This window comes from Triturus cristatus, chromosome 7, assembly GCF_964204655.1.
Source record: "Triturus cristatus chromosome 7, aTriCri1.1, whole genome shotgun sequence".
NCBI lineage: Eukaryota > Metazoa > Chordata > Amphibia > Caudata > Salamandridae > Triturus > Triturus cristatus.
The window spans coordinates 1,257,644,916-1,257,664,700 of record NC_140590.1 but is presented as its reverse complement, the minus strand read 5'-3'; positions in this window follow the sequence as shown (position 1 = coordinate 1,257,664,700).

The window sequence follows — 19,785 nt, the reverse complement described above, 5'->3', positions numbered from 1 at the left end:
TAAGGAGATCATACTGCCTATCCTCCCTCTACGGACAAAGATCGTAAATACATCTCTCCTTCAAGGCACCATCCCTCATTGTCTACAAGTAGGACAGGTAACCCCCATCCTAAAAAAAACAAAGGCAGTCTGCGCATACTTAAACAATTTCCATTCAATCTCCAACATCCCTACTCTGGCAAAGCTTATCGAGAAATGTGTACTGATCCAACTCTGCAATCACATAGGTCAGTACCAACTCCTTGATTAATACCGGTCTGGTTTCCGCAAAGATCACAGTGCAGAAACAGCACTCACACACATAGTGGATGACGTATGTCAATGTTGGATAAGAATGAAGAGTGTCTTCTCATCCTCCTTGACGTATCCTCAGCATGTGACACTGTGAAACACGTCAACCTTCTAAACCTACTTGAAAGAAGGATGGGGTTATCAGGGACCAGCCTCCAATGGTTTACATCATCCCTCCATAACAAAACCCAAAGAATCAAGGTCAATCATTCTCTGTCAAAGCCCTCTAAGGTCACCTTGGGAGTCCCACAGGCATCTGCCCTCTCTCCCACTCTTTTCAACTTATTCATGGAACCTTTAGCGGACTCCTTAGCATCCTGCAACAATCTTTAACACATGTATGCAGAAGAGACACAACTGTACCTGAAAATCTCCTTCCCTGATGACCTCAATACCCGCAACATCATTCTATAGAATACTCAGAACTGTCTTGCGCTCAACTATTTCAAACTGAACCCCATAAAAATGGAATTCAAACACAATCTTAATTCTTAAATCTCAATTGTACTCTTCACTTTGTAGACTCTGCGAGATCTCTGGGAATTACACTAGACAAATATATGCAGATGCACAACCACATCAGTAACACCACCAAAGGAGCGAATTACCAGACGAGCATTCTAAGGAAATTAAAGCCCTTCCTCCTCCAGGATGATTGTAAATCGGTGGTCTAAGCCGTAGTCATCCCTAGGCTTGATTACAGAAGTGCCATGCTCAGCGACCTTCCCAGATACAACCTGGCTCATTGCAGGCCTCCCTTAACCCCCTGGGAGACAGATGGGACAGAAAGCCCACTAGGCACCAGTTCGGGGCGGGGCTGCCCATAATGAGAATTCCAGTACCCCCACAAAAAATGCCACAGTCTTTCTGCCCCCCCCCCCAGAAGGCAGATAGGGACAGTAGCCCCTGATCTGGCCCCACAGCTGGGGGGCAGAAAGCCCACTAGGCCACAGGGATTTGTTTTTTATACGTAGGGGTGGGGGCTGCCCAGAATGGGCATGCCAATGCCACCACCCCCAAAAAATTACCACAGTCTTTCTCACCCCCCCGGAAGGCATAGCCCCCTATCTGCCCCATTGAGGGGGCAGAAAGCCCACCAGGCACCAGGGGTAAATGTTTTTCAAAATTCAGGGGTAGGGGCTGCCCAAAATGGGAATGCCAATGCCCCCACCCCCCAAAAAAAGATGCCACTGTCTTTATGTCCCCCCCCAGGAGGCAGATGGGGCAGTAGCCCCTGATCTGCCCCCCAGGGGGGCAGAGAGCCCAGAAGGCGCCAGCGATTATGCTGGCTTCTTTTTATATGTAGGGGCTGCCCAGAATGGGCATCCCAATATCCCCACCCACCCAAACAAAATACCCAGTCTTTCTGCCCCCCTTGGGGGCATATTGGGGCAATAGCCTCTGATTTCCCCCCTCCCCAGGGCGGCAGAAAGCCCACTAGGCACAGACTTTTTTGCGGAATGTGCCTATCTCTTGATTTTGGGTCTTAGCGCAGCTAGCACCCAAGGAAACCTAGGAAACCTATACATTTTTGAAAAGTACGCACCCAGGGGAATCAAGGATGTTGTGAATTGTGTGGCTCTCATTGGGGTCTGTTACCCAGAATCCCTTGCAAACCACAAACTTTGCAAAAAAACAACAAATTTTCCTCACATTTCTGTGATGGAAAGTTCTGGAATCTGCGTGGATCCACAAAATTCCACCCACCCCGTGTTCCCCAAAGTCTTTCGAGAAAAATGGTACCTCACGTGTGTGGGTAGGCCTAGTGCCCGTGACAGGAAAGGGCCTAAAACGTAACGTGGACACACCACATTTTCACAGTGAAAACGGACCCTTTTTTTGCAAAGTGCCTAGCTGTAGGTTTTGAACCCTAGCTCTGCCGGCACCTAGGGAAACCTAGCAAACCTATACATTTTTTAAAACTAGGCACCCAGGGGAATCAAGGATGTGGTGAATTGTGTGGCTCTCATTGGGTTCTGTTACCCAGAATCCTTTGCAAACCTCAAACTTTTGTAAAAAAACAACACATTTTCCTCACATTTCTGTGATGGAAAGTTCTGGAATCTGCGTGGATCCACATAATTCCACCCACCCCGCGTTCCCCAAAGTCTTTCGAGAACAATGGTACCTCACTTGTGTGGGTAGGCCTAGTGCCCGCGACAGGAAATGGCCTAAAACATAACGTGGACACACCACATTTTCACAGTGAAAACGGACCCTTTTTTTGCAAAGTGCCTAGCTGTAGGTTTTGAACCGTAGCTCTGCCGGCACCTAGGGAAACCTAGCAAACCTATACATTTTTGAAAACTAGATACCCAGGGGAATGTAGGATGGTGTGACTTGACTGGCTCTCACCAGCTTCTATTACCCAGAATCCCTTGCAAACCTCAAAATTTGTAAAAGAAAAACACATTTTCCTCACATTTCTGTGGTGGAAAGTTCCGGAATCTGTATGGATCCACTAAATTCTACCCACCACACATCCCCTAAAGTCTTCGAAGAAAAATGGTACCTCACTTGTGTGGGTAGGCCTAATGCCCGCAGCAGGAAATGGCCCAAAACGCAACATGGACACACCACACTTTACAGTGAAATCTGACACTATTTTGCAAAGTGCCTAGCTGTAGATTTTGAACCCTAGCTCTGCCGGCACCTAGAGAAACCTAGCAAACCTATACATTTTTTGAAAACTAGACACTCAGGGGAATCCAGGATGGGGTGACTTGCCTGGCTCTCACCAGGTTCTGTTACCCAGAATCCCTTGCAAACCTCAAAATTTATTTTAAAAAACAAACACATTTTCCTTACATTTCTGTGGTGGAAAGTTCTGGAATCTGCGTGGAACCACAAGATTCAACCCACTCCGCATTCCCCAAAGTCTACTGAGAAAAATGGTACCCCGCTTGTGTGGGTAGGCCTAGTGCCGGCGACAGGCAACGGCCCAAAACGCAATGTGGACAAACCACATTTTCATAGTGAAAACTGACCCTTTTTTGCAAAGTGCCTAGCTGTAGATTTTGAACCCTAGCTCTGCCGGCACCTAGGGAAACCTAGCAAACCTATAATTTTTTTTTAAACTAGACACCAGGGGAATCCAGGATGGGGTGACTTTGTCTGGCTCTTATCAGGTTCTGTTACCCAGAATAACCTCCAAACCTCAAAATTTGTAAAATAACAAAAAAAAAACACAATTTCCTCACATTTCTGTGGTGAAAAATTCTGGAATCTGGTACCTCACTTGGGTGGGTGGGTCAAGTACCCGCGACAGCAAGGGCCCAAAACCTATTGAGGCGACATCAAAATTACCTATCACAAAACAACCTATTTTTTCAAGGGGGGTCCCATGAGTTTTTAGCCCCGGGGAACGGCAGCCATCTAGGGAAACCTACCAAGCCCACATATTTCTGAAAACTAGACACTCGGGGGAGTCCAGCAAGGTAAGGCTTGCATGGGTCCCCAAAAATTTCCCTACGCAGAATCTCCTGCAAACCTCAAATTTTGTTGAAAAAATAAATTGTTTCTCACATTTCTGTGTGGGAATTTGGAGGATCACAGGGCTGACACAAATTTCCTACCAACAAGCGTTCCTCCAGGTCTCCCGATAAAAATGGTACCTCACTTGTGTGGGTAAGCATTAAGCCTGGGCGTTGAACTACGCTCCGTTCGCGGAGCTTGCGAAGTTTAGGTAACTTCGCGATTCGCGTAGAGCGCGAAGTTGCAGATTGCTACGCAATTTAGCGCGTAGCGTAGTAGTTTTGCTTCCTCGCGCGCTCAATATTCATTCTCGCGCGCGCGGTAACGTCTTACCTTGATTCTGCGATCGCCAACTTGCTTTTCTGTCTGTTCGCGAGCTCCACGAGATTTGTACTGTGGCTGCCCAAGCCCGCGAGAGTGTGCGACCCCGAACACGTCATTGGTGCGCGTGAGCTGACTTCCGGCGGCTGTTTTGGTAAGATCGCGATCCCGAACATGGAAAAACTGCAATCTGGCAAAGAATATCTCGCGAGCTTCATAAAACCTTCTCTAAAATGATCATTTTGCTCAGAAAACTCCTCAGATTGTGATCTTGCTGTAGTCTTTTGTGTAAGAAAGAGTCCTTTAATTTTTTTAACTCTTTTTTTTCAAGAGGAAGGAAGTGCCCCTGAACCCGAACACGCAGCTTTTGCAATCTGGCAAACAATATCTCGCGAGCAACATAGACACTTCTCGAAAACGCTTTTTTGTGCATTTCTGCACAAAAAACTCCTCAGGCTGTCATTGAGTTGTAGGTTTGGAGCAGGGAGAAGCTGTTATTTGTCTGGAAAACATTTTTATGAGAGGGATTAAGTTCCACAGACACTACAACTTCCTGTTCCTGTCCTTTGCAATCACTTTTTGTTTATTATTGTGGTGGGTGGGCTGAGCATGTGTGTGGCGACCATTTTAGGAAGGCATGCATTGTGCCTTTGCCATAGGCGTCCATTGACTGTCTCCCATTTCTTGTGGTTGTTGTGGGTGTGTGGCGGCCATTTTGTGGAGCCATCCAAGCAGTGTGCTTGCTTTTGCCATCCGGTTCCAAGCTTGTGGCCTAGTAGTCTTCCACTAGGCCCAGAGGTAGTCAGCCTCCAATCTGTGGTGCGTGATTTAAATGTACAGTTGGTGTTGTCTGGTGATTTTCCTTTACTCCATGGATGGCTTTGGATTTTATTGCAAAAGGTGTGTTTGGGGTGCAATAGCATTTTTTGGGTGTGTGCTAAACAAATTGGGCTTTTTTGGCCAGCATGTAAGGCAAGGGATTCAGCTCGCGAACTTTCGGTAACTCTGCACAGCGCGACAACGCGGACTTACAGTTTTCGTCATTTTTGCGCTCGCAATATGCGTGTTCGCGCACGTGAGAAAGCCTTTTTGTGCAGTTCGCGATCCCGAACACGCAGCTTTTGCAATCTGGCAAACAATATCTCGCGAGCAACATAGACCCTTCTCGAAAACGCTTTTTTGTGCATTTCTGCACAAAAAACTCCTCAGGCTGTCATTGAGCTGTAGGTTTGGAGCAGGTCGAAGCTGTTATTTGTCTGGAAAACATTTTTATGAGAGGGATTAAGTTCCACAGACACTACAACTTCCTGTTCCTGTCCTTTGCAATCACTTTTTGTTTATTATTGTGGTGGGTGGGCTGAGCATGTGTGTGGTGGCCATTTTAGGAAGGCATGCATTGTGCCTTTGCCATAGGCGTCCATTGACTGTCTCCCATTTCTTGTGGTTGTTGTGGGTGTGTGGCGGCCATTTTGTGGAGCCATCCAAGCAGTGTGCTTGCTTTTGCCATCCGGTTCCAAGCTTGTGGTCTAGTAGTCTTCCACTAGGCCCAGAGGTAGTCAGCCTCCAATCTGTGGTGCGTGATTTAAATGTACAGTTGGTGTTGTCTGGTGATTTTCCTTTACTCCATGGATGGCTTTGGATTTTATTGCAAAAGGTGTGTTTGGGGTGCAATAGCATTTTTTGGGTGTGTGCTAAACAAATTGGGCTTTTTTGGCCAGCATGTAAGGCAAGGGATTCAGCTCGCGAACTTTCGGTAACTCTGCACAGCGCGACAACGCAGACTTACAGTTTTCATCATTTTTGCGCTCGCAGTATGCGTGTTCGCGCACGCGAGAAAGCCTTTTTGTACAGTTCGCGATCCCGAACACGCAGCTTTTGCAATCTGGGAAACAATATCTCGCGAGCAACATAGACCCTTCTCGAAAACGCTTTTTTGTGCATTTCTGCACAAAAAACTCCTCAGGCTGTCATTGAGCTGTAGGTTTGGAGCAGGGAGAAGCTGTTATTTGTCTGGAAAACATTTTTATGAGAGGGATTAAGTTCCACAGACACCACAACTTCCTGTTCCTGTCCTTTGCAATCACTTTTTGTTTATTATTGTGGTGGGTGGGCTGAGCATGTGTGTGGCGGCCATTTTAGGAAGGCATGCATTGTGCCTTTGCCATAGGCGTCCAAACTTGTGGCCTAGTCGTACAGTAGGCCCAGGGGTACAACTCAGCAATCATCACGGCGGGTGCATGGAATGTAAACAACTGTTTTTGTGTTGTGCATTGAATTTCAACATCATGGATTTGGATTGAATTGTAAAATGTGGCCTATACTTTTTTACGGGGTTAGATTTCACTTTTTGGGTGTTGTAAATAAATGCCTTTAGTTTTTATGTGTATATGTTCGTTGTGTTGTTGCTCCCTGATGCTGCATCCATCCCATAAGATTCACACTTTTATTTAGGTCAAACAGGCTAGACTACATTTATGTTTTTGTTCCTTGCTATTCTTCTTCCTCAGTGTACACAGTACAAATACAACAGGATCCCTGGCCTTGTCAGTCTCTTAAGAGTCTTAATGGCTGCCTATACTGGTGATGTTGTTCACTGACTTCATAAAATTTAATAATTGTGTTGACCACCCACCAGACAATAATAAGTTATATATTAAATTATGGGGTTTTTGACTGATGTTCTTCTGGCTTTTTTGCTTTTAGGTGCACAAAAGACAGAGGAGGTGTGTCATCATCATCCACTGTTGTGGTGCCAGACCGACGTCCTGCTGCTGTACACAACGTGACGTGTCAGTGACCTGACCAGGCATCTCTGCAGCTTGTGCAACTGAGTGCTGTTTTGACATCTGTTGAAGATGCCCCCAAAGAAAGCAGGTAGCAGGTCCTCCGGTACCAAGAAAGTTGCCATGGAGAAGAAGGAACAGAAGAAGAAGGAAGTGTCACTTAAGTCTGGTGTGCCTCCCAAAACCTTTTTTGGTACACCAAAAATGACGCCTGCAGCAGCGGTGTCGGGGGGCCAAGCTGGGGGCAGCACCTCCACATCAGTGGGCCCAACCCGCCAACCCATGCCCAAGCAGATGAGTGTGGAAGAGGTAGCCAGCCTTATGGTGGAAAGCAGCGATGCTGAGCCTGAACTAAACTTATCGCTATCTCAAAGTAGTACACAATCAACGCAGGAGGGAACATCATCAACACAGCAGATAAGTGGTCAACAGCCGCAGCCACCGCCCGCAATAGTAGCTGTTGTTCCTCCCGAAGTAGGGGCAGTTCAGGAAATTGAGCCTCATGCAGAGGAAGAATAGGAAGCCACTCCTTTAGAAGTTGCATTGCCTTTTAAATCGCCAGCAAGGAAAAGGAGGGTTAGTACATCAAGTTCTTCACCAAGCCCCCCTTCTGATGATCTAGATGTCACTTGGAAGCCACAAACTGAGTCTGAGAGGGAAACACATCACAAGAGCAGGCATGGGAAAAGGAAGGTTCCAGAAAGCCTTACACTTATGGATGTTGATGTAGAAGAGCAGGATGATGAGGATGATGATGAGCCAGTCATCAAAAACATCACTCCCGGGCCTGAGGAGATGGAGACCAACTTTTTTACACTATCCAAAATGGATGCGAGGGATGTAGCACGCATACCTCCAACACAGGTAACACCAACACGACCTCCAGCTTCCATATTTACATTAGCAAAGGGCCGGCATCGTCCTACATCCAGCACAACAAGCACCACCTCAGCAGAAGTAGGTAGTGGTCCTGCACAGACTCAAATTCAACACACAACCTCCAGTTCATCCGGCATTGGGAGTGGGAGTGGCACCTCCAGCAGGAGACAAAAGTTAAGCTCCCCAGTGTGGGACTTCTTTACTGTTAGCGGAAAGGAGGAGAACATTGCTGTATGCTCCATTTGTCATACCTCTGTTAGTCGTGGAAAGCTTGGTACAAACTATGGTACCGGAGGCCAAATGACCCATCTGAAAAAACACCACGCAATCCAGTGGGAGGAGCACCTTAGGCTCATCAAAACTGGAACCATTGGTGTTGGGCTTAAACGAGTAGAAAGTCCACTCACGGTGGCACAGGAAGAAGAGGGAGACATTCTCTGTGGTAGTGGTACACAAAGTAGCCCTGTCCCCAGCACTGCAGTGGTAACGCCCACATCCTCAGCCACATCTCATTGGCACAAGAGTAAGAGTCAGCCTGAGACACCAAGGAGCACTGCTGGCCCAAAAAGTGCGACGTTGACCACAGGAAGGAATACCATGCAGCCTACCATTCTGAGCATGTTTGGTAGGCCGGAGGGGCAGTACGAACGCAACCACCCAATAGCACGTTTGTACAATGCAAAGCTGGCAAAAATGTTAGCACTGGACCTTCTCCCTTTTTCTTTTGTTGAAGGGGTGGGTTTTCTTGAGTTTGTGACCACCATCTGCCCAAAATGGAAAGTTCCCAGCCGCTACTATTTCGCAAGAGTTGCTGTTCCAACACTACATCACGACGTGCTGGAAATGCTTTGAAAAGCATTAAAACAGAGTGCTGTTCAGAGTATACACGTGACAACAGACATGTGGACCAGTTGCCAAGCCACTGATTACATGTGCATCACTGCACACTGGGACTCTTTTTCGGGTGTTAAAGATAAGATATCGGACGGTGTTGTTGACACCGCTGAGATTTTTAAAGACACTCGCAAACATGCAACTGTGGCCATGTTTGCTATGGAGAAATCTCATACTGCTGTTAACATTTTGGATGAGTTTAACAGCAAGGTGTTTGAGTGGCTGCGACCAAGAGGTCTTACCATTGGTTTTGTTGCCACAGACAATGGCAGTAATGTAGTTAGGGCCATGAAAGATGGTGGCTATTTCAGGGTGCCATGTTTGGCACACTGCATTAACATTGTTGTTCAAGACTTTCTGAAAAATGAAAGCAAAGTCAGCAGCTTACTGACCACCTGCAGAAGAATATGCACACATTTCAACCATTCTTTTAAAGCCCGGAAGGAGCTGAGGGTCATTCAACGTGACCATAAAATGCCAGTCAAAGCACTCATCCAAGAGGTGCCAACACGTTGGAACTCAACGTATTACATGCTTGAGCGTCTGTTTGAGCAGTACATACCGCTTAATGCTTATGTCATGAAAAGGTCAGGGGATTCTACAGTGAAAGGCATGAGAGTTGAGATGACCCAATGGGACCTTGTCAAAAGCCTGACAGAGATGCTACTTCCTTTTGAGGTCTTCACACGTGAAGTGAGCAGGGAGGACTGTACTATGGGCCAAGTTATCCCATTGGTGTACATGCTAGAGCAACAGCTGAAGGAGGTGTCAGAAATGTACGCAGGTGTGGATGACAAAGTAGACGCACATTATTTGGCAGACACCTTATCCGCTCGCTTATCTCACAATACAAGGATTCAAAATAACATTCTGTCACATCCACATTACATTACTGCCTCAATTTTGGATCCACGTTACAAATTATTGCTGCGCAGTAATGAAGTCTTTCCTTTTTCAGAAGTGAATGTTGCCCAGTACAAAACTTTGATAGCTGAGGAAGCCACTGAGTTTGAAAACGAAAGGATCTCCATTAAAGGCCCGCCCCCCCAGGGCCGAAAAAGTACTGCAGGGCACCCAGAACAAAGTTCTACTTCAGAGGCCAAGAGCAGTGCGTCTGCCTCCCAGCAGTCAACAACACTGCCAGCAATAACATTAACAGCACCAACAGGATCATCAGGCACATTTACAAAAACGGCAGGTGATTGGTTTCTATGGAAAGGGTATTGCACATCCATGACTGATGCAAAGGCAAAAGAGGCCCAGGAAATCGGAGCACCCCTGAACATTGAGCGGATGGTTCAGGCCTATCTAGATGACACAACAGAGGTCTACATGGAGCAAAGCCCATTGTTGTATTGGTATGGGAAAAGAAGCCAATGGCCAGTGCTCAGCAGGCTGGCAATTAAGTATGTGGCTTGCCCTGTTGCAAGTGTCTCTTCAGAGCGTGTTTTCAGTGCTGCTGGTGCCATTGTTACTGTCAAAAGGACAAGTCTCTCGCCCAAAAGTGTTGAGAGGTTAACCATGATCAAAATGAATCAACACTTTATACCACCAGACTACAAAATACGTGAATCACAGGAGGAAGAGGAGAGCGACTTTGATGACATAAGTAGTGGGTTGTTAGACGTACTTCTGTCCGCACCACCAGAGTTTGAGGACGAGCTCCTCTTCCCTGACAAGTAGGCTTTCAAATTGGTCTCCCTTCCTTTATTTGTGTGTGACTGTGTGTATCTGTTTTTCTGGTTCAAAATCTACATTCACAACAAAACCATCAACAGTCTCCTCTTTTTATTTCCCTATTGGAGTTGCACATCTGTGCATAACTGTCCACTCCAATACTTAGGGTCCTGCTCCATGTTCCTTACTCTCCCTAAGTACATTTCAAGCAAGTCAGACATTGGATGGAGATGGAGAATAGTACAATACAGGTTGCCTCTAACAGTCCCTCCATAAGAAGTGAAACGTGACTCCACCTATATTCCATTTTGTTTCCAATCCGAAAGAAACTCATCACTGACTGGCAGAAGGCTAGGCAGGCATCAGATCAGACAGCCAAAGAGAACACCAAGACAGGTAATGAGTGATTATTGTGAATGATGGTGGCATGCATTGCATTGGATGCTGGCTGACTACGAAGAATTGTGCATGCCATGAAGTAGAACTATACTAGTTTATCGACAAAGTAAAAGTGACTCGGGTGTGGTGACAGTTAATGTTTCCTTGTTGTTTAATAATGACCACATTGTACTCCTACCACTGCAGGTGCCGGCCAATATCCGTTGCAATTTGGTAATATGGAATATATTATAAACTTAATCAGTCACTACAGACTGAGTTGGTGTTGGAGAATACGTACCACACGGTCACCATCATGAGGATGCTGAGCATACTGTCTTTGCACACAGTCAGTTGGATTGGAGAAAATTGATGGAATAACTGCGTTTCTTGGGCTGACTTAAAAGGTAAAAAATTTGAACAAGAACCACAGCAGACCTAGGCTAGATGTCCGTGTAGTGGTGTGGACTGGAGTAGAGTGTAGTGGTATGATGGACAGTGGCGCATTGATTTAGTCACTTCATTGTGAAAATTCTAGGTTGCTGGAGTGCATATGACATTTCTCTGGCTCGGTCAAAATGTAAGTAAGGGGTAGGGTGCCTGGCCTGTGCCGCGGTTCTCCTGTTCTGTGGCTGTGCTGGCTCCTCAATCCTGTCCCGTTGTTGTTGTACCTTAATGCTGTAGAGTAGACACTATGTAGCCTATCCAAGCTGCCTCAGTCTGAAAGTGTTCTCTCCAGAGTGTTGTCTTGCACTCCACTGTAATTGAGTTTATTGTTGTAAATGCTGTAATTTTTCAAGACCCCGTTTGTTTTTTCATCTACACTTACAGGCCGGCCTTTACCCTGTGCTACAGTGGGAGAAACGACTCACAGTCACACGTACCTTACCAATCCGCATCAGGCGTTTCATGGGCTGACTTAAAAGGTAAAAAGTTTGAACAAGAACCACAGCAGACCTAGGCTAGATGTCCGTGTAGTTGTGTGGACTGGAGTAGAGTGTGGTGGTATGACGGACAGTGGCGCATTGATTTAGTCACTTCATTGAGAAAATTCTAGGTTGCTGGAGTGCATATGACATTTCTCTGGCTCGGTCAAAATGTAAGTAAGGGGTAGGGTGCCTGGCCTGTGCCGCGATTCTCCTGTTCTGTGGCTGTGCTGGCTCCTGAATCCTGTCCCGTTGTTGTTGTACCTTAATGCTGTAGAGTAGACACTATGTAGCCTATCCAAGCTGCCTCAGTCTGAAAGTGTTCTCTCCAGAGTGTTGTCTTGCACTCCACTGTAATTGAGTTTATTGTTGTAAATGCTGTAATTTTTCAAGACCCCGTTTGTTTTTCCATCTACACTTACAGGCCGGCCTTTACCCTGTGCTACAGTGGGAGAAACGACTCACGCGTACCTTACCAATCCGCATCAGGCAGGCAGTGGTACCCAAGATTGATGTGCGGAGTGTCCATGGAAGGGAGGACCAAGAGGAATGACGAGAATGATGCAACTCCACATTTGGACCAGGATAATACAGTAACTTTAGTATCATCATTCGTCTTTACATTCATTTGCTTGCTTTTTTCTCTTCAATCATTACGACTGTGTGTTGTGGTTTGTTTGTTAATTGATCCAACTTTTTTTAATTTCCTTAGCTAGCTTGAAAAATAAAAGTAAGCCCGGTACAGCATGTAATTGGGTTCGGTCTGAGCTCTGAGGGCGGCAGACAGGCAAGGCAAATTTCAATTTCGTCCCTGACTGTACTCTCTCATTGGGTCATAGTAGTTATAGTACAGCTCATTATCATTAACCATCAAGTTATCCTCCTCAGCATGCATGCATTTGCTTTCTCTCACTTCATACTTTGATTTCTTTGATAATGGATCATGGTCGTCTTACAAGATTGTGTTTTACTTTTGTTGTGTCCATGCATATTGTCTGTTTTTCTTTCTCAAACCTTTCCCAAAACCCCACTTCCCATCCAATCATCAATCCCTAACCCTCTTCCCCCGGGCTGTGTGATTTATATTGAGGTGTGATGTGATGACTATGTACACCAATTGATCACACGCTTGCTGGGGCAGATGTGGTGAAAGCAACACTAATTGAATTTCAACTAAGGCAGGGCAAGGATCTTCTTCTGCTTGACCACCCATGCTGTAGTTTACTTTGTGTTCTGTTCTACTACTCCTCCCAGAGTCTGTCAAGTGACTTTCTCTTTCTTTTTTCAAACGCTATTGCCAGTGTCTACTACTACCACCACAATAATGGCATCTACTCCGTCAATTTGGGAAACCAACCATGCAGCCATCAGTGTGCCGAACTTCATCATCAATCACAGGTAAGATAAGTTTGGTGGGAGGTATGGACTAGGAGGAGAGACTGACAGTACTATTATGACAATTAAAAATAACTCAGTGAGGGGTACTGCATCTATCGGTTTGTGTGTTACAAAATCGGCAGATCTTTTAAATCAAACACTGGCTGTGGGCATGCAGCAGCACGGAAACAAAGTAAACAACCATGTAACTTACATTGAATTCGGAAAACTGTAACCCACCACAAAACATTAACATCGTATAAATAAATAGTAAGTATATTTTTAATGTCCCCTAACAAAAATAAACTATCCCATCCGGCCTAACCCACCCCCCTCCCTAACCCCAACGAAACGAAACGAAAGTCCAAAGTCCCAATGTCCGTAGAAATCCCCAACGCCCACAAACCCACCCACCAACAAAAGGAATTAAAAAAGGGGCAAACGACGAGGTCCTCTATTGTCGGCGGGCCTTAAGGTGTTTGTCCACCAGGATCTTTACCCGCTCCTCCATGTTCTCCTCCAAGCGGGCCATCCGGCGGAGCAGCTGGCGGCGAAATGCCCTACAGTTACATCCAGGGTGGGGGGCAGCAGTGCTGGAAATAGAGGCGCGGCGGCGGGCGGATGCCGGACCACGGCGCCGTGAAAGTGGAGGCCGGGCCTGACTGGGGCCCGGGGCATTGGAGGAGGCTGCAGCTGCAGCCGCCTCCTCCTTCTCCTCCTCCTGAGCCACCAGCCGGCGATAATGCTCGCAGATGGCCTCCAGTTTCCGGCGCCGGGCCCTAGCGGCCAACTCCTTCCTTGATGGTTTAGTGGAAGGAGTATCATCTATATCAAGAAAGAAAAAGAACATGTTGGAGCCAATACTCTTAGCAAAACAGGAACACTAAAATCATTTAACACATAGTGTCACAGTATCACTAGCAAGCACAGTTCATAACATTTGTGATTTGGTGGTGGAGTAAGTATCTCTAATCCTACTTCCTTGGACTCTAACATTTGTGACAGTTTCAGACATTATTTATAAATATAATCGTACTATGTATGTACTCCGGTACACCAGTCGTGCTGTTCTCATCTGTAGTTTAGCCCAATTACATAAGCTTGTTGTAGGGGGCATGCCAGGTCCATCAGCTAAGCTTGCACCCAAGAGAAACAGATATGAGCCACATGATGCAGACTCACGTTAGTTTTATTTACTACTACTGTCTGCAGGTGGGGAAGCTCATCTTTTTGTCTGACGCCTTACGGCCGTTGGCACTGGTCATACTCTGTTACATGAGGGCAAATGGCATGCACAATTTCACTTACACCCTGCTATGGCTACTACAAAAAGGCTGACTATTTATCGGATCCAACGATCATTGCTTATATTCATATTATAGATGCTGCTAGTGCTAATACGATATACGACATCAGGTCGGTAGCGGTCGGTGGTGGGAGTGCTGCCGGTCGGTGACGCGGGAAGGTGCAGGGTGGGGATAGTAAACGATGGATTAAGGACATTCACAGGTAATTAAAGAATACATTAAAAAAAAACATTGCTGCACACAGTAGCACACACTGCATCGAATTCGGCGGAGCAGTGCGCACCTTGAAAATAATTTTATTTATTTTTATGTTGATTACCTGTATTCACCAGTGCCACCCACCCGCCCCCTCCCCATGTCACCGCCCGCCAACAATCCCACCACCAACCGCTAATGCAGAGGGTACTTTGCTTTCATTGATTGTGTAACCAATATCCATAAACAGATAGGCCACCCTTTGCAGGCTGGCTGCCCCAATCGAAAATACATTAATAATAATAGGTAGGGAGTGGTCCCCAGAGTGGGAGGAAGGGGTTTCCGCTTGATAATATATGACGTGCTTGCAAACTACTGCAAGTGTACTGTATGCTCATAATACTACCTTGATTCCCCTAGGCTTTGCTACTGTCGCGCAGTTTCTTTTACACTTTCTTCAAAGTAAGAATCTCCAGTGACACTTTCCACCTATACTGTCTCTTGGTGATAGTACATCCAGGCATACATCCATTAAAGTAAATTTCTATCCTTTTTTATATATCTCTTAACAAACCTTAGTTGGTTTCACCAACAAACACCCATGCTTCTGCTCCTTCCTTCCTTGCCTTGGCTTTGAGTTTGAACCAAAAACACCGCTGATTCTTGCTATCTAGTACTATCCACCCATACTGTGTCGTCCACCCAGGCAGGCATTCTTTCACCTTCCACCCATCCTTCAACAACCCATGCATCTGATCTTATTACTATCAGCCACCTATGCATGCTTCCAACAACATATCCTTCTCTGCCAGTCAGGCATATTGTTTATTTCGCCCGTCCTTCCACCCTTAGTGCTTTCCCTCTTTGTTCAACACATCCATGAAGGTCATCTGATCTGAGTTTGTCTTCTCCATAAAACATTCACAGCTGATTTTGGAGTCACATAGAAGAGGCCATTGGTTACTCTACTCACGCTGGTAATGCTACGTAAAGGGTGTCTTCTTCAACCGTTGTATAATAAGTCGCACAGTACAGTGAAATAGTGAACACAGTTCCATCTAGCTGTAATGTCAAGAAGTAATGAATATAACTTACCGCCGGCGGCCACTGCTGCTGGATCCCCCCTGGGCCCTGTGTCTCCTGCAGGTGCCGCCAGTTCGCCTGCCCCCTCCGGAATGGCCGCATCGCTGGCCCCGACGGCACTGGTGGATGGTAGTGTGCCTAGAAAAAAGCATCACAAAATTTTTAGATGCCTGTAAACCTCCCCCTATTTTAAGTGTTCACTTGGAACATTGAAAAAAAAGTTCATGCGATGCAACATACATCAGCACTAGACAGTAAGTACAGTCAGTAGACAGACACTAGTAGGATATGGTTCCACTTCCTAGGGTCATGTAGTCGTACTCTACTCTTTTGAAAGTTAGCCTGAGCCATGAGTAACCCTTTTAGATTCATCATGTCGACTACTACTCTTTTGGTGCATATTATACCTGCCAGCTTATTGACATGTGCAGTAGATGCCTTTTAGGCCACTTGACTGTTGCGTACAAGTGAAGAGGTCGAAAAAAAAACAACTTATTGACTTTGTTTAGTTTATATTGCTTAGCCAGCACACATACATGTTACACTTTTTGGCATGCCTGTAAAATGCTAGCATTCACCAGTATACTATCTAACGGCTAACTCGCAGCGTTTTTCTCATATATCATAGGTGGAAGATTCCCTTCTACAAACCAGAGATTTACAGAGCATATTGGATGCAAGATGATGTAACCAGTATTTCTACGTTCTACGGTGAGGGGTCTTCCAGAATTCAAAAGATCTTGGCTCTTGTTCTTGTTGTCAATCATGCACTTGTAAATGTTTACTGTTTTAATGTTAGGCTTTTTGCTGGCTTATTCACTATGGCTGTAGTAAATTAAATTTCATATTAACGATGTACAGAGTTTGATACTTGTTTCAAATAAACCTTTTGAACTTACATATAGACTCTGTGGTATTTGGTGTGGTGGAGTGGACTTACACAAGTGTGTGAGCAAAATGGTGTTTGTTATTATGTTCTGGGTTGTCTCTGTCTCAGTCATCATCAACATTGTGTATCGTCTTCATGGGGGGGTCGGGAGTGGGACCCTAATGTGAGACACTATAGCTAGTCGGTCAGGGGATTCTGGGTTCTTCGGACTGAGGTGTGATCAGTAAGATCCAACCTCCCATCAGCATCAACATCCTATTTTGTTGTGCATAGTTCTGTATGTGGCTCTGCAGAATCCTAGACAATAGTAGTATCATGTACTATCCGATCAAAAATACTAGTCAAATATCTGGTTGGGCATTTTGTTTGTGGTAATTGTCAAAGCCTCAACATTGAGAAGACTTGAAGAGGACAACCCAAAGGACAGGACCCAGTGGCTAGAGCTATTGGTCAATCAGAGTTTTATTGTTGCAAAGAAAACCTTCTATTAAAGAGTGGGCAACTGTGCAAGCTTTGCTACACACAGAGTAATAATAGTAATAGTAGTAGTAGTATTAGTAGTACAGAGTCATAGCAGAGGGAGTTAGAAGCAACTTAGAGGCAGGGATAAACAGAATTAGTAAACAGATAGTCAAGGTGAAAGAAGTAAACTTTTGTAAAAAAGAGATTCAGAAAGTGGAACCATAATTTAGAGTTTGGGAAAAAAAGATGCAGTAACATAATATTTAGGGAAATATAAATGTCAATCTAACCAATGGAGGACTTACTGGGGCCAGCTGCAGGAGCCTCAGTAGAGGAGTGGTCCTGGGGTTCCCCCGCCGACTCCGACCCCGTCTTCTTGCCCCTGGGTGGTGCTGATGATCATGTAAAATATAATAAAGAAAGAGACCAACATTAAGGAGTGCTGTGAGAAAAATAATAAATCATTTGGAAAAATAAGTCAAAGAACGTTTTAGGAAACAACAAGTGCAATAAAATTGACCTATCTAATCAGATGGATCGTCTACTTATTTATGAACACTCCAGGGTTCCATTATCATTCTGATTCCAAATACTAACAAAGCCTAGTAAGTACCACCTGACCTACACCACCTATTCCAGACGGGCCAATTGTTCACTAAGTCTGCTCTTCAATTTTTTTCAGCCATCAAATGCATAGATGAGATGGAGGACACATGCATAGTTGCATACATTAGTGCATACATACAACAAATTGTGGGTTGGTTGCATAATTCTGATCTAGTTCTGCTACTGACTGACCATGCTAAGCCTACCACTCACTAAACAAAGTACAAAAGGTTCGACGGAGGACTGGGGTAAGCAGCACTCAGTGACAGAGGATGCGTCACGCAGACCGCATAAAACAATTAGTAACTACTACTAACAAACTAAACCTAGTATCCAATATCCATCCACCACTATTTCACTGTAGGACAATGGAAGGACTAGAGTATCTCTAGCAAATCGCATTACCTAACTTCAGTTCTGTAAAGTAAACTCTTACATAATCAGCATCAGCACAAGCTAGCGCAAACTAAGTTGCAAACAAGTAAGAGTACTACCGTGCACCTGGGTCCTTAAATCAAAGAACATTTTGCTTTTTGGAACGTAATTTACCAGCAACGCTTGGCACGCAGCAGTAATCTTGTTGTTCTTCTAATTTAATATACACAATCAGTTACTCACCAAGCCCGACGACCTCGACACCTAGCAGGTCCAACAGGTCCTGTTCCCGGTCCCGGATGTCGGACCACCGGTGGGCTAGCTGGTTGTCCGGGCGGCGGATCCCAGTGCACCGGAACACGGCCCGGCGCACCTTCGCCCACCGACGGTGCCGCTCCTGGGTAGCGTACCCGGAGCCGGGCCTGCTGCCAAGGTCAAGGGGAGGAGGCGCTGGATGAAGAAAACAAGAGCCGCCACCTCCTCCTCCCCAAACAGTTGCCGGGCCTGCACCCCTGCAGGACGCATTCTGCCGCAAGGCAGGCGGCGCTTCTCTGCGCCTGCAGGTCCTTTGCCCTTGGGACTTGGTGTGCCCTTGGCCATGGTTCTGGGGTGGGTGGGAGGCGGAAAAGAAAAGTCCGAAGGGGAAAAAAAGTTAGGGGGAAGAAGATAGAAAGAACTTTATAAAAGTAACAAAAACACAGTAAAAGTAGAAATAAAATGCAAAATATAAACTGAGGCAAACAGAGAGATAGATAATAACTAAAAAAAAGTCAGGAAAAAGGCTTTAAAGACAAAGGATTGCTAAGATAAAGGGAGGATACAAAAGTAGGCCCAGAAACATGGCATAGAGTGAAAAACAAGATGGCCGCGCCCATTCGCGACCGCGTGGGTAAGTTTGCGCGATATTTCTCGCGAACATGTACTATTCATCGCGAACAAGTAACATGCGCTCCCGAACACGTCAATGCACATCGCGAACACGCTATCCGCGACCCGGAACAGGAAATAAGGCATCGCGAGCGGGCGGGACTATAGAAAAACAAGATGGCCGTGCCCATTGGCGACCGCATGGGAAGGTCGCGAGATATATCGCCCGAGCATGCAAACAGCTCCCCGAACATGCTTACCGCGCTCGCGAACAAGAAAAAGCCATCGCGAACAGGTTGCCACAAGCAACTACGCAAGCTCGCGAAGCTTCGCGAAGCTTCGCGAAGGTCGCGTAGTGCAATGACACCTTCGCGAAGCTTCGCGAAGCGCGACTACGCGAACTACGCCCAGGCCTAGTAAGCATAGTGGCTGCAACAGGAAAATGCCCAAATCGTACTGTGAAGACTTCAAAATTACCTATAACAAAACCACCTGGTTTTGGAGGGGGGCACCTGGTTTTTTGGCCCGGGCTCGCCGCCATCTAGGGAAACCTACCAAACATACACATTTCTGAAAACTAGACAACCTGAGGAGTCCAATGAGGTATGGCTTGCATGGATCCCCCAACGTTTCGATACGCAGAATCCCCTGCAAACCTCAAATTTAGCTGCAAAAACACATTTTCGACATATGTTTTTTGTGGAATCACCGCGCTGGCACAAATGTCCTACCCCACAGCGTTCTCCTTAGTGTCCCGAGTAAAATGATACCTCACTTGTGTGGGTGTTCAATGCAGAATTGGCTTAAAACGTATTTTAAAAACAATTTAGCGCTTAGAATTCTCAGTGCTATACCCTTAATCCCTATGTTTTGGGCTCTTCCCAGTTCCAGGCCCTTGCCCCACCCACACGAGTGAGGTACCATTTTTATCGGGAGACCTGGGGTAACGCTGGGTGGTAGGAAATTTGTGGATCTACATAGATTCCAGAACTTTCCCACAC